This window comes from Bufo gargarizans, chromosome 11 (genome assembly GCF_014858855.1).
Source record: "Bufo gargarizans isolate SCDJY-AF-19 chromosome 11, ASM1485885v1, whole genome shotgun sequence".
NCBI classification, from domain to species: domain Eukaryota; kingdom Metazoa; phylum Chordata; class Amphibia; order Anura; family Bufonidae; genus Bufo; species Bufo gargarizans.
This window is the reverse complement of record NC_058090.1, coordinates 84,577,957-84,591,866: the sequence shown is the minus strand read 5'-3', so window position 1 is coordinate 84,591,866 and position 13,910 is coordinate 84,577,957. Positions and strand designations below refer to the sequence as shown.

The 13,910-nt window shown below is 42.3% G+C and overlaps 1 long non-coding RNA gene across 1 annotated transcript; it reads right to left on the bottom strand.

Moving 5' to 3' along the window:
* Nucleotides 1-8,100: 8,100 nt before the first annotated feature.
* On the bottom strand, nucleotides 8,101-12,967 carry LOC122921511. Its single transcript, XR_006387031.1, has 2 exons — nucleotides 12,890-12,967; nucleotides 8,101-8,399 (listed from the first exon to the last, which is right to left on the bottom strand). It is a non-coding gene; the product is annotated as an uncharacterized LOC122921511 (long non-coding RNA).
* Between the last annotated feature and the right edge of the window lie 943 nt (nucleotides 12,968-13,910).

Below are 13,910 nucleotides of genomic sequence, written 5' to 3'. Positions count from 1 at the left end.
GATAGATAGATAGATATGAGATAGATATGAGATAGATAGATAGATAGATAGATAGATAGATAGATAGATAGATAGATAGGAGATAGATAGGAGATAGATATGAGATAGATAGATAGATAGATAGATATGAGATAGATATGAGATAGATAGATAGATGGATAGATAGATATTAGATAGATAGATATGAGATAGATAGATAGATATATAGATAGATATGAGATAGATAGATATGAGATAGATAGATAGATATGAGATAGATAGATAGATAGATATATAGATAGATATGAGATAGAGAGATAGATAGATATGAGATAGATATGAGATAGATAGATAGGAGATAGATAGATAGGAGATAGATAGATAGATAGATATGAGATAGATAGATAGATAGATATGAGATAGATAGATATATAGATAGATATGAGATAGATAGATAGATAGATAGATAGATAGATAGATATGAGATAGATAGATAGATATGAGATAGATAGATAGATATGAGATAGATAGATATGAGATAGATATGAGATAGATAGATAGGAGATAGATAGATAGATAGATAGATAGATAGATAGATAGATAGATATGAGATAGATATGAGATAGATAGATAGATGGATAGATAGATATTAGATAGATAGATAGATAATAGATAGATAGATAATAGATATGAGATAGATAGATAGATATGAGATAGATAGATAGATAGATATGAGATAGATAGATAGATAGATATGAGATAGATAGATATGAGATAGATAGATAGATAGATAGATAGATATGAGATAGATAGATAGATAGATAGATAGATAGATAGATAGATATGAGATAGATAGATAGATAGGAGATATGAGATAGATAGATATGAGATAGATAGATAGATAATAGATAGATAGATAGATAGATAGATAGATATGAGATAGATAGATAATAGATAGATAGATAGATATGAGATAGATAGATATGAGATAGAGAGATAGATAGGAGATAGATAGATAGATAGATAGATAGATAGATAGATATGGGATAGATAGATAGATAGATAGATAGATATGGGATAGATAGATAGATAGATAGATAGATAGATATGAGATAGATATGAGATAGATAGATAGATAGATAGATAGGAGATAGATAGATAGATAGATAGATAGATATGAGATAGATAGATAGATAGATAGATATGAGATAGATAGATATGAGATAGATAGATAGATAGATAGATAGATAGATAGATAGATAGATAGGAGATATGAGATAGATAGATAGATATGAGATAGATAGATAGATAGATAATAGATATGAGATAGATAGATAGATAGATAGATAGGAGATATGAGATAGATAGATAGATAGATAGATAGATAGATAGATAGATAGATAGGAGATATGAGATAGATAGATAGATAGATATGAGATAGATAGATAGATAATAGATAGATAGATATGAGATAGATAGATAGATAGATAGATAGATAGATAGATAGATATGAGATAGATAGATATGAGATAGATAGATAGATATGAGATAGATAGATAGATATGAGATAGATAGATAGATAGATAGATAGATAGATAGATAGGAGATAGATATGAGATAGATAGGAGATAGATAGATAGATAGATAGATAGATAGATATGAGATAGATAGATAGATAGATAGATAGATAGATAGAGAGATAGGAGATATGAGATAGATAGATAGATAGATAGATAGATAGAGATGAGATAGATAGATAGATAGATAGGAGATAGATATGAGATAGATAGATGGATAGATAGATAGATAGATAGATAGATATGAGATAGATAGATGGATAGATAGATATGAGATAGATAGATATGAGATAGATAGATATGAGATAGATAGATAGATAGATGTCATTAATGGAGTTACAATGTTGATCTCCGGTTGGATTTGGTCACTGATACTATCATGTAGACCTCTTCCTGTGTGTGACAGTATTGTGGGGGCAGCTGGATAGCGGTGACATCACACATCCGTCTTTACAGTTACCAATCCCATTGAATATGGTTGAATGAGGCCATCAGTCAGAATTCACACATAGTGAAAGGTCTTTGATGCTCTTGGCTGATAGTATCTTGTAGTCATGAAGCCACCACCGGTTCTTCTGCCTTTGATAGTTTCTACCATTGATGTCTACACATTTGGCATATTGAGGCCACCAATCAGATCTCTGGTGAGTAATGGCATTCTCATGGCCTGCACTGACCTGTGACATTAATTCCCCGGCTAGAACAGTAGACGTACCATGCTCCTGTGCGCTGGCAGACCATGATGTTCCAAAGCTGGCATATCAGAATCTCCATCTCATTATCAGCTTGTTCTGCCTGAGGACCTGATGATGAGGGTTAATGTCTTAACACCACAGATTACTCATCATAAGTGATAATGAACAGGGCATCAGTGACAGATCCTCAGATTATTTTTCCTGGTCATCTAGACCTTTGGTCCTACGTGTGAGGACTTGGGAGGAATAGTAGCTGGAAGGTAGACTTCCATATCACATGTGACTGTAGTCTTCTCAGACAAACATTTTTCTGGTTGGTGGTTATGGTGGAGCAGAAACTATTAGAGTCATTATGAGAGGGTATAAAAATGGAGGAGGCAAAAAACTTCTAGGAAAAGCCACCTCTGAGCTGGGCAGTGGTGCATATAGGGCACTTTCACTGTCCCATCCTTAAGCAAAATATTCTATGGTCACAAAGTTACTTGTTGCTCCACCATAATTGGCTTCCCACCTAATAAAAGTTGACTTTTATAAATTAACGATTTCCTGTTGACCTCATTCCACACTGTAAGCTTCTTAGACAAAATCTTCTAATATTGTCAATTTCCAAGAAACTTCTACCAAGCCTCCAGTTTTCTGACAACAATTAACTATTTTCTTAGTAATTTTAGTTGAATTTTATCCTGGGCTCAGGTGGCGTGTTCCAGACCCCATCACGGTCCCCTATATCTCATTAGAACCTGTCACATCTACTCTAGGCTCTTCTTCCAATAGATACAAGGTGACTGGGGCTGAATGAAATTGTGTCCGCCACCTGCTGTTATCTCCAGACGTCTGTCTACACTAGATTGTTTCTCCATGTAGTTTCTATCACGTTTGGCTTGTCTTTGAGGGTTTCTAAAAGTTCTTCATGGAAAATAATCTCAAATGCCTTCAAAAACTTTTTCATCTAACAATATGTATGTATATATAATGTATGTCCATAGGTCCCTGCTGACCTGACAAAGGCCAAAATAGAAGACCCCTCAACCTCTGGTGGCCATACTAGATGTTCCTCAACTTTCTTAGAACTTTCTTCAGCACTTCCATTTACCTGGGATGTTTTGGGTGGAGGACTCTTTTTTATTTGGTTCTGTGAAGCGTTGAAATCTGTTTTTAATGAATTTCTGCTTTTCCCGTCTAATGCTCTGTGTTATTTGACTTCACGTTGTGTCTTTTTTGGCTTTTTTTTTCTCTTGTAAGTTTTAATTGGAGGTTGAGTAGAGTTCCCTGCAGTGGCATTTCGGGGACCTCTGGCCTTGGTGGACGTGGTGTTCTCTTGATGTGCTGCAGGTGGGGAGGTCAATCGGAGCGTTCCGTTGACACAGCTGAACGTCTCCACAGGTAGCAACCAGTCGATGGACTGAGGAATGCTGAACCAGAAGAGCGGTAAATAAGTTCAAGTCCTCTAGAAATGACTATTCGTGAAGGCTACAAGTGATCATCTCACAAAGGATTTCTAAGGGATTTGTTTTAGAATCCTGCAGTTTTCATGCAAGTTATTGTCCCCATACCAGTTACATCATAAGTGCCCCCATATCACTTGCAGCCTTCTAATGCACCACGACAATTTTTCCTTGCCTTAAAAGCAGCTTACTGACACTAGGGTCCTTAGTGCCAAAACCCATCTCTGGGGAAACTAAGACGGTCTGGAATCCAGGCTGAGATCTTTTGCCTGCACTGACACATTGTAACAAACTATCAGGATCGGAGAGAGATTTGTGCTGCAGGTGTATTTAGACTTCACACAATTGTTACAAACCCTCAGCTGTGTAGGGTCGTTGCCTCAGGGTGTGAGCAAGAATGCGCCCGTTTCCTGACACCAAGCAGAGAACTTGAAAATGGTGAGTAAACAAAATGCAGCGTACTCCAGGCAATTACAGAAATTCTCATTCTACATTGATGATGCTTTCTGGTTGGGGCCCCGTGGAGGTATGTGGCCCCTTTACATGGAAGATCTGCTTCATCTATGAACGCAGTGATTGCACAGCTATTTATGAAGGTCTTGCAGGGCGGCAGATTAGTGCAGTCGTCCTGTGAACGGCGGCAGCATCTGGGAAACCTACCTTATGTAATCTGGCATCTCGGCAGCTAATGAGGCGTGAGGACCCAGATGCCCACATAGAAGCCCAATCAGGTGTGGAAAACACAGAAAGAAGGGATTACAGTGCGACCGGATGTGCAGCCGCTACGGGGGCCGGTGTGTCCTTAGAGCGGGGACAGCATAGCTCGAGGGAGTCAGCACCAAAAAACCAGGACCTACCATCCATCTCCCTATAGTTACCTATAGATTAAATGATGCTCCCACAATTCCATGCTCTATAGACATCCCCGGTTATAGTGGCCGGTGTCCTCAGAGCGGGGACAGCATACTTCGAGGGAGTCAGCACCAAAAAAATAGGACCTACCATCCATCTCCCTATAGTTGCCTATATATTAAAGGATGCTCCCACAATTCCATGCTCTATAGACATCCCCGGTTATAGTGGCCGGTGTCCTCAGAGCGGGGACAGCATAGCTCGAGGGAGTCAGCACCAAAAAACTAGGACCTACCATCCATCTCCCTAGTATTTCATACCCATATATAATAAATGTATGGAAGAAGAAGTAAATGAACCAAAAAAAAGGAGGAAATACAGTAGTATCATTATGGGTCACTGTGTAAGTGATATTGAGAGGATGACATGTCGGGGGCTTGATCAGTGGATGTTTGGCCTTTGGGTCCTCTGGTACCACGAAGGGACCAATAGAGCTAAACTGCAGTACCTGGCACAGACGAGCCACCTGTACCTGTGATAGTAATAAAGGGGAAGCTCCTTGGTGGAGTGGAGTTCCCACTGATCAAACATTCATGGTGGGGATGGGTGAGGACCCCGGAGGATAATGGTGGGTCTCTCCCGCAGTGTTCAGCATTATACCCATGTACATAGTGTGTGGCCTGGCAGCGCTCTGCCCACGTGTGGTGTAACTTCTAGAGAATCCCGCGCTGGATGAGATCTGATAAATGGCGCTCTTGTTCCAGGGATTCAGTGCTGGTCCTAACATGGCCAACAATCAGATCCCTTGTTTGTAGAAGTGTGAGCCTGTCATGTGTAATACTCCCATCATCCACCTGCTCAGTGCGGACAACATGTCATTTCTATCTATCTGATATCTATCTATCTATCTCATATCTATCTATCTATCTATCTCATATCTATCTATCTATCTCATATCTATCTATCTATCTATCTATCTATCTATCTATCTATCTATCTCATATCTATCTATCTATCTCCTATCTATCTATCTATCTATCTATCTATCTATCTATCTATCTCATATCTATCTATCTATCTCATATCTATCTATCTATCTATCTATCTCATATCTATCTATCTATCTATCTCATATCTATCTATCTATCTATCTATCTATCTCATATCTATCTATCTATCTATCTATCTATCTCCTATCTATCTATCTATCTATCTCCTATCTATCTATCTATCTCATATCTATCTATCTATCTATCTATCTCCTATCTATCTATCTATCTCATATCTATCTATCTATCTATCTATCTATCTCATATCTATCTATCTCATATCTATCTATCTATCTATCTATCTATCTATCTATCTCCTATCTATCTATCTATCTATCTATCTATCTAATATCTATCTATCTATCTCATATCTATCTATCTATCTATCTCATATCTATCTATCTCCTATCTATCTATCTATCTATCTCATATCTATCTATCTATCTATCTATCTCATATCTATCTCATATCTATCTATCTATCTCATATCTATCTATCTATCTATCTATCTATCTATCTATCTATCTATCTATCTATCTCATATCTATCTCCTATCTATCTATCTATCTATCTATCTATCATCTATCTATCTATCTCATATCTATCTATCTCATATCTATCTCATATCTATCTATCTATCTATCTATCTATCATCTATCTATCTATCTCATATCTATCTATCTCATATCTATCTCATATCTATCTATCTATCTATCTATCTATCTATCTATCTATCTATCTCATATCTATCTATCTATCTATCTCATATCTATCTATCTATCTATCTATCTATCTATCTATCTATCTATCTATCTATCTCATATCTATCTATCTCATATCTATCTCCTATCTATCTATCTATCTATCTCATATCTATCTATCTCATATCTATCTATCTATCTATCTATCTCATATCTAATATCTATCTATCTCCTATCTATCTATCTATCTATCTATCTATCTCATATCTATCTATCTCATATCTATCTCATATCTATCTATCTATCTATCTCATATCTATCTATCTCATATCTATCTATCTCATATCTATCTATCTATCTCCTATCTATCTATCTATCTCATATCTATCTATCTATCTATCTATCTATCTCATATCTATCTCCTATCTATCTATCTCATATCTATCTATCTCCTATCTATCTATCTATCATCTATCTCCTATCTATCTATCTATCTATCTCATATCTATCTATCTCATATCTATCTATCTATCTCCTATCTATCTATCTATCTATCTATCTCATATCTATCTATCTATCTCATATCTATCTATCTATCTCCTATCTATCTATCTATCTATCTCATATCTATCTATCTATCTATCTATCTCATATCTATCTATCTATCTATCTCCTATCTATCTCTCTATCTATCTCATATCTATCTATCTCATATCTATCAATCAATTAATCAATAAAGCTTTATTGGCAGGTCTAAAATTATACATTAGTATTGCCAAAGCATGTGGCAAATAGGGGGTTGAGAAATGGGGACACACCCGGGCCAGTGTATCGGAGTCCATGGTATATCAGGCTCTCAGTCTATGCCCACAGTGTTCTCTTCCTCCTCTATCTATCTTCCTATCTCATGTCTATTTACCTATTTGTTATCTATCTGCCCCAAGCCCAGAAGCAGCACAGAGGATGGGGGTGGTAGCCCTCACATCGATGCTCCCTAGGGATAGGTAGTGACACTTTCTTCCCTCGGGTCACACCCGGATGTTGGGGCTCCAGCCTGATGGTAGTTGGGGTGCCTTTGGTGTTATGAGTGTTGTATGGGTGCACGGCAGGAGATGTAGGTGCTGTGGCCGGCGAATGGTGCTGGAGTCAGTGACCAGGCCAGTTGTAGAAAATAGGCAAGTGTCTCTTCACTGTGCAAATCTTTCCAGATAGCGTTGTATGAGTATAAGCAAAGATGGGGGTTGTAGTACTCCTTCTCTCTATCCTCCTGTAGTCTCACTCTGTATAATAAAAAATGTATCAGTAATACCCAGCTGAGGGGTAAAGGGTTAATATACGGATGGCTAGGACCATGTGTGAAGGGTGTATTAGCAGGGGCCCTCACACTGCAGAAAAGTTCCTTTCTGACTGACTCCAAGCTCGGCCATGGAGATTCTGGACCTTGTAGTCCTTTCCTTCTCTCTCTGGAGTTCAGTAGAGATGTGTCACAGAAGGTGTACAGGAAACAAGACAACACAAAATGAATATACGACTCACTGGATCCAAAACTAAGGAACAAAAAGGGAGACCCCTGCATCAGACCTGGCACTCTCCCTGACTGCTCAGCCTATGTGAAAATCCCAATGGTAGATGATCGCATATCCTCGTACCTTGACTGTATAACACCTGAACACCCTATAATAGTGAGGGGACACGACCACCGGCTCCCTACACTAGATACGGAGGGAGAAGTTGCTGGTTTGTGTGCGGATGCACACAGTAGGGTATTTGTTTGGCGCACAAAAGGACGACCTCAGTCAGTGGACTTTGGTGAAAAAGCAGTTTTTATTGTTCAGTAGACAACGCGTTTCGGAGTTTATAACTCCTTTATCAAGTCTTGTCGGGCGTCAGCAAAGAGACAGGCCAGATGGCTGGAGCGTCTGGTTTGAGCTGGAGGCGGCGCTGGTGGTGACAAGATGGCTTTCTTGATGTAAACATCTCAGCGATAATGATCCTCTGGGACTGAGGCCTAGGTTCTCCATGTAGTGGGCACAGCTCCTCTCTCATCCTCAGCTAACACTAGACTCCCCTAGGGGCAGACCTAAGTCCATCACCTAGCCTCCTACAAGAGCAGAGTCAGGATTGTTAACCCAGACTTATCCATACAAAACTATACAGGTACAAAACATAGAACCAAAAACCATGAATGACAATAAACAATTATGTAAGTAGCTTATTCTGGAGAACTTGTTCATTAGAACCGCCCCCTGGACTCCTAAGCATAGAAGGAGGCGGGGTCTGAGTGGATAAGTGACATGTTTTACCGAACCCTTTCCCACAAACCTATACATCAGTCTACTCAGCTCCTCCTGCTCTGCAGTGACATAGATGGAACAGGGTTTCCAAGGGGACAGGTGCCCTTTAAGTGGCCCATAAAGACAATGGACATATAGGGCACAAACCTGCGGCCAGCTCCGAGCACTGCTGTATGAGCACTCACCGACCCTTACCGTCCACACCGCGCTCACCGCCCACAGCACGCTAACCGTCCCCACCGCTCTCACCGTCCACACCACTCTCACCACCCCCACCACGCTCACCGTCCCCACCGCTCTCACCGTCCACACCGCTCTCACCACCCCCACCACGCTCACCGTCCCCACCGCTCTCACCGTCCACACCGCTCTCACCACCCCCACCACGCTCACTGTCCACACCGCGCTCACCATCCACACCACGCTAAACATCCCCACCGCGCTCACCGTCCACACCGTGCTCACTGTCCAAACCGCGCTAACCGTCCACACCGCGCTCACCGTCCACACCGCGCTCACGTCCACACCACGCTCACCGTCCACACCACGATCACCTTCTACACCGCGCTCACTGTCCCCACCGCACTCACCGCGCTCACCATCCAGACCAGGCTAACCATCCCCACCGCGCTCACCGCCCACACCTTGCTCACCGTCCACACCACGCTAACCATCCACACCGCGCTAACTGTCCCCACTGCGCTCACTGTCCACACCACGCTAACTGTGCTCACCGTCCACACCACGCTCACCTACCACACCATGCTAACCATCCCCACCGCGCTCACCACCCACACCGCACTCACTTCCACAACACGCTCACCGTACACACCACGCTAACCTTCCACACCACGCTCACCGCACTCACTGCCCACAACGCGCTCACCATCCAGACCACGCTAACCATCCCTACCACGCTCACCATCCACACCGCGCTAACCATCCCCACCGCGCTCACCTAACACATCATGCTAACCATCCCCACCGCGCTCACCAGAAAATCCGCTGCAGAGGATAACACATTATAATGACAGATGATAGAATTAGATACACGAATCAGCAGACAGTATCACACAGGAAGGATTAGATACACAGCTCAGCAGTCAGTATCACACAGGATAGGATTAGATACACAGCTCAGCAGGCAGTATCACACAGGATAGGATTAGATACACAGCTCAGCAGACTGTATCACACAGGACAGGATTAGATACACAGCTCAGCAGACAGTATCACACAGGAAGGATTAGATACACAGCTCAGCAGACTGTATCAGACAGGATAGGATTAGATACACAGCTCAGCAGACAGTATCACACAGAATATGATTAGATACACAGCTCAGCAGACAGTATCACACAGGATAGGATTAGATACACAGCTCAGCAGACTGTATCAGACAGGATAGGATTAGATACACAGCTCAGCAGTCAGTATCACACAGAATATGATTAGATACACCGCTCAAAAGACAGTATTACACAGGATAGGATTAGATACACAGCTCAGCAGACAGTATCACACAGGAGAGGATTAGATACACAGCTCAGCAGACATTATCACACATTATAAGATTAGATACACAGCTCAGCAGTCAGTATCACACAGGATAGGATTAAATACACAGCTCTGCAGATAGTATCACACAGGATAGGATTAGATACACAGCTCTGCAAAGACTGTATCACACATGACAGGATTAGATAAACGACTCAGCAGACTGTATCACACACAATAGGATTAGATACACAGCTCAGCAGACAGTATCACACAGGATAGGATTAGATACACAGCTCAGCAGGCAGTATCACACAGGATATGATTAGATACACAGCTCAGCAGACAGTATCACACAGGAATAGGATTAGATACACAGCTTTGCAGCAGTAAGTATCACACAGGAGAGGATTAGTACACAGCTCTGCAGGACAGTATCACACAGGATAGGATTAGATACACAGGTCAGCAGACAGTATACATACGGATAGGATTAGATACACAGCTCAGCAGACAGTATCACACATATAGGATTAGATACACAGCTCAGCAGACAGTATCACACAGGATAGGATTAGATACACAGCTCAGCAGACAGTATCACACAGGAATAGGATTAGATACACAGCTCAGCAGACAGTATCACACATGATAGGATTAGATACACAGCTCAGCAAGACTGTATCACACATGACTAGGATTAGATACACAGCTCAGCAGACAGTATCACACAGGATAGGATTAGATACACAGCTCAGCAGCAGTATCACACAGGATAGGATTAGATACACAGCTCTGCAGACAGTATCACACAGGATAGGATTAGATACACAGCTCAGCAAGACAGTATCACACAGGATAGGATTAGATACACAGCTCAGCAGACAGTATCACACAGGATAGGATTAGATACACAGCTCAGCAGACAGTATCACACAGGATAGGATTAGATACACAGCTCAGCAGACAGTATCACACAGGACAGGATTAGATACACAGCTCAGCAGACAGTATCACACAGGATAGGATTAGATACACAGCTCTGCAAAGACTGTATCACACAGGACTAGGATTAGATACACAGCTCAGCAGACAGTATCACACAGGATAGGATTAGATACACAGCTCAGCAGACAGTATCACACAGGATAGGATTAGATACACAGCTCAGCAGACAGTATCACACAGGATAGGATTAGATACACAGCTCAGCAGACAGTATCACACAGGATAGGATTAGATACACAGCTCAGCAGACAGTATCACACAGGATAGGATTAGATACACAGCTCAGCAGTCAGTATCACACAGGATAGGATTAGATACACAGCTCAGCAGACAGTATCACACAGGATAGGATTAGATACACAGATTAGATACACAGCTCAGCAGTCAGTATCACACAGGATAGGATTAGATACACAGCTCAGCAGACAGTATCACAGAGGATAGGATTAGATACACAGCTCAGCAGACAGTATCACACAGGATAGGATTAGATACACAGCTCAGTAGACAGTATCACACAGGATAGGATTAGATACACAGCTCAGCAGACAGTATCACACAGGATAGGATTAGATACACAGCTCAGCAGTCAGTATCACACAGGATAGGCTTAGATACACAGCTCAGCAGACAGTATCACAGAGGATAGGATTAGATACACAGCTCAGCAGACAGTATCACACAGGATAGGATTAGATACACAGCTCAGCAGACAGTATCACACAGGATAGAATTAGATACACAGCTCAGCAGACAGTATCAAACAGGGTAGGATTAGATACACAGCTCAGCAGACAGTATCACACAGGATAGGATTAGATACACAGCTCAGCAGACAGTATCAGACAGGATAGGATTAGATACACAGCTCAGCAGACAGTATCACACAGGGTAGGATTAGATACACAGCTCAGCAGACAGTATCACACAGGATAGGATTAGATACACAGCTCAGCAGGCAGTATCACACAGGATAGGATTAGATACACAGATCAGCAGACAGTATCACACAGGATAGGATTAGATACACAGCTCAGCAGACAGTATCACACAGGATAGGATTAGATACACAGCTCAGCAGTCAGTATCACACAGGATAGGATTAGATACACAGCTCAGCAGTCAGTATCACACAGGATAGGATTAGATACACAACTCAGCAGGCAGTATCACACAGGATAGGATTAGATACACAGCTCAGCAGACAGTATCACACAGGAGAGGATTAGATACACAGCTCAGCAGACTGTATCACACAGGATAGGATTAGATACAAAGCTCAGCAGACAGTATCACACAGGATAGGATTAGATACACAGCTCAGCAGGCAGTATCACACAGGATAGGATTAGATACACAGCTCAGCAGACAGTATCACACAGGATAGGATTAGATACACAGCTCAGCAGACAGTATCACACAGGATAGGATTAGATACACAGCTCAGCAGACAGTATCACACAGGATAGGATTAGATACACAGCTCAGCAGACAGTATCACACAGGATAGGAATAGATACACAGTTCAGCAGACAGTATCACACAGGATAGGATTAGATACACAGCTCAGCAGACAATATCACAGGACAGGATTAGATACACAGCTCAGCAGACAGTATCACACAGGATAGGATTAGATACACAGCTCAGCAGACAGTATCACACAGGATAGTATTAGATACACAGCTCAGCAGACAGTATCACACATGATAGGATTAGATACACAGCTCAGCAGACAGTATCACACAGGATAGGATTAGATACACAGCTCAGCAGAGTGTATCACACACACCAGGCTTGGATACACCGGGGCCGTCTCTGGAGGTATCTGGTACATATTTCGGCAGGATGGCGCTGACACTGAGCAGGCCTCCTCTCGGGGACGCTCTGTCCTGTTCGGGGGACGCCCGCTGTGTGCACTGAATGCACTTTGTCCCGGTGCCAGCGGCTGCTGCCATGTGTCCGGTGACGGCCCTGCTGTCCTCAGCCTCTCTGGGCCAAGGTAAATGATGGCTCCTCAGTCCTGCTGTGTTCATATGAAAACCAGATGGAGGATTTTAGGATCACAAATGGCCCTGCAGTGGGAGCGTCACAGGGGTCCAGGGAGGTTTATCAGCCATCGGACATACAGCTGGGATCAAAGACCAACGTGTGCCCATAGTTTATATGGTAGGCAATATATACCATAGTCGCTGCCCAAGACCCCGGTTGAGCTGGATCCAACCCCCTATCCTAAGTGTACCTACAACGAGGGGTTAACAGGAGCGTGTCACTCCAGGAGTGCAGGTTGTCAGAGCTCAGGCCTTGGGGATTAATGTGCCGCCTCGTTACAAGAGGACCCATTCCTTTCGCCCATTGCCCTGTACGGTTTTCTTGGGCACAGTCTCCATGGAAACCAGACAGCCCCCCCTGCCAATCTGTGCATCCTTCTCCGGCACACAAGGTCTTCTCAGGACCATCAAGCCTTGGGCGGACGGTCAGATTAGGAGCCACGACTCACTTAGAAAAAAGAATAGAACCGCCTGAGCGTACAGCACCCGCCACACAGCTCTGTCACAGGGTACGCTGCCATCATCATCACAGAGATCAATGGGTGGGTTCACAAACAGCAGACACTTCTGTCACTGTCTCATTCTGCTTACCCCAATACCCCTGTTAAGAAGTATTATAACTACTGGGGGCACTATAGGAGGCATCATATCTACTGGGGTAACTATAGGAGGCATCATATCTACTGGAGGAACTATAGGAGGCATCATATCTACTGGGGTAACTATAGGAGGCGTTATATATACTGGGGGCACTATAGGAGG